This window comes from Schistocerca nitens, chromosome 1, assembly GCF_023898315.1.
Source record: "Schistocerca nitens isolate TAMUIC-IGC-003100 chromosome 1, iqSchNite1.1, whole genome shotgun sequence".
NCBI classification, from domain to species: domain Eukaryota; kingdom Metazoa; phylum Arthropoda; class Insecta; order Orthoptera; family Acrididae; genus Schistocerca; species Schistocerca nitens.
Window position 1 is genome coordinate 579582179 of NC_064614.1, and position 2709 is coordinate 579584887.

At 44.6% G+C, this 2709-nt stretch overlaps 1 pseudogene; it reads right to left on the reverse strand.

Annotated features, from left to right (window-relative positions):
- Positions 1–1676: 1676 nt before the first annotated feature.
- LOC126207347 (5S ribosomal RNA) lies at positions 1677–1795 on the reverse strand (annotated as a pseudogene).
- Positions 1796–2709: the final 914 nt, after the last annotated feature.

A 2709-nucleotide genomic window follows, 5' to 3' on the forward strand; every position in this document is an offset into this window, starting at 1 on the left:
GTACTTCAGATATTGCCCAAAACCCACTGTAGCTTGCAGCACCACCGTTATCTGGGAAACCGTTTCAGATTCTCTGTGTGTTTGCTATGGAATGCGAATTATGTTCAGCGTTATCACTAAATCATTATGTTTTCGAGTAGTTTCCCTAATGTGACACTATTGCTTCAGTAACCTGCTTTATGTGAAGTCTGTTTCAGTCAGCACAAAAGAAGAGCAAAATTTTAAGAGAGATAGTAATTTGACGCATGTACAAATCTAGGCGTTGCAGGCAGTCAGCGACCGAGAGAAGGAATAGCTGGAAACGTTACTGACTCCGGAGCAGCATCATGCAAATAAAGGCGTTGGGCAAAAATGTGGAAACACTGCAAGAAATTCAAGGTTTAACGTAAATGTAGATGACAGCCAAACCCACAGGTGGTGCTGTGGTATCTGACCACTAACGGCACCTGTCAACTGTCCGCAATACGTTGCAAGAGTCAGCCGTGGTCAAAACAGTGTTCTCGATAGTTGTCAGTGCATTATGGCGGTGCTGAGTGAATTCGAAATTGGGCATTTTGTTGGAGCTCGTATGATGGGTGCTCCCTTAACCAAGATAGCCGAAGTGTTCGGTGTTTCAAGAGGCGCTATACTGAAGATTTACACCACATTGAAGGAAACCGAAAACCTTCATCCGCTAAGTCACGGTGTGTGTTGAGTGATCGTCACAGACTGCCATTGAAGATGATTGTGACGAAAAATATGAGGACGACAGCTCCCAAAGTCACTGCATAATTGAACGTCACATTCACGAACCTTATCAGCACGAAAACAAAAGAGGGGAGCTCCATAAACTGAGAATTGCAGGACGAGAGGACGAGCTGGAATTTCAAAACCATACATCAGTGACATACAACCAGTACTATGGAGCAATATAAGAAGGTTATTTGGTCGGAAGAGTCTTCTTTCACACTATTTCCAATTTCTGGTCGAGTTTACATCCAGAGAGTGAAACATGGCGGGTTTCGGTGAAAATTTGGGCAGCCATATCGTGGTATTCCATGGCCCCCACGGCTACTCTGCTAGATCGCATTACTGTCGAGGGTTCTTTGACCATTTTGGTATATCAGATCCATCTCGTGGTACAATGCTGTGTTCCAAGACGCAAGTGCCCCTGTTCACAGAGTTCGCATCATCCAGGACTGATTTTGTGAGAACGAGGAATTTTCGCATCTCCCATGGCCACCACACCCAGCAAATCTCGACAGTGCTGAGCCTTTGTGGTCTACTTTGGAGAGAAAGGTGCGTGACCGCTATCTATCTCTATCATCGTTAACCAAGCTTACCACCATTTTGCGGGAAGAATGGTATAGGATTCCCTCCAAAACCGTACAGGACCTGTATTTATCCATTCCGAGACGACTGAAAGCTGTTTTGTTTACTTAGGATTTTTCTACACCGTATTAGGCATAGTAATGTGCTGTGTTTTTACTCCGTCCGAACAGGCCTTGGAAGGCTCAACGGTACTGACCGGCCGCCGTGTCATCCTCAGCCCACAGACTTCACTGGATGCAGATATGGAGGGGCATGTGGTCAGCACACCGCTCTACCGGCCGTATGTCAGTTTACGACACCGGACCCGCTACTTCTCATTCATGTAGCTCCTCAGTTGGCTTCACAAGGACTGAGTGCACCCCGCTTGCCAACAGCGCTTGGGGAGACCGGATGGTCACCCATCCAAGTGCTAGCCCAGCCCGACAGCGCTTGACGTCGGTGATCTGACGGGAACCGGTGTTACCACTGCGGCAAGACCGTTTGGAATGTGCTGTGTTTTTGGTCTTTCCATATTTTGTTAACCCATTGTACATGAATGGCGACGGTCTGTGTACGTGGCGGCGATTTCATAACGTTCAACACAGAATGGCAAATGCCGAAAACGACAGACTAGCTTTAGAATGAAACTGTTTCAGATCTATTGTTATGATGTGGTTTACGACGGTTTGTAAGTCTTCTGCGCCAAATTAATTATTCTGTTAGTAAAATATTATTATTATCATTATTACTATTGTATTATCATTAATTATTACAGAACAAATGTGAAGCATAAAGACTGAAAACAGAAGAACCTTGAGATTTTTAAGATTAGCGGTTTTCCAGCGATATTGTTGATTTCATTTTTGCGACTAATGTCTAGAAGAGTAACCTAATCGTTCTACGCAGTTGTTCTGAGCCGAGGAATTCCATATGCTTGTTGGCTGGTCTCTCATATAGACTTTTTTTCGCTTGTTTCGTTGCCTTTCCAAGAGGGAAGGGGAATCTGAGTGAAATGAAAAGTTGTAAATTGGAAGTATTTGGAGTGTTTTTACAGCTTCAAATTGTCGTTATTTGAATGCCTTTTTGTCAACAACTGTAATTAATTTCAAAATGGCTCTGAGCACTATGGGACTCAACTGCTGAGGTCATTAGTCCCCTAGAACTTAGAACTAGTTAAACCTAACTAACCTAAGGACATCACAAACATCCATGCCCGAGGCAGGATTCGAACCTGCGACCGTAGCGGTCTTGCGGTTCCAGACTGCAGTGCCTTTAACCACACGGCCACTTCGGCCGGCTGTAATTAATTTGTTCGACAGTGAATAACAATGGAAGTGCCTGTAAATGATCTTCAGAACACGAATAGCGGTTAAGCTGCGTGCAGATACACATGAATTTTGGACATTGCGTGCATCTCCC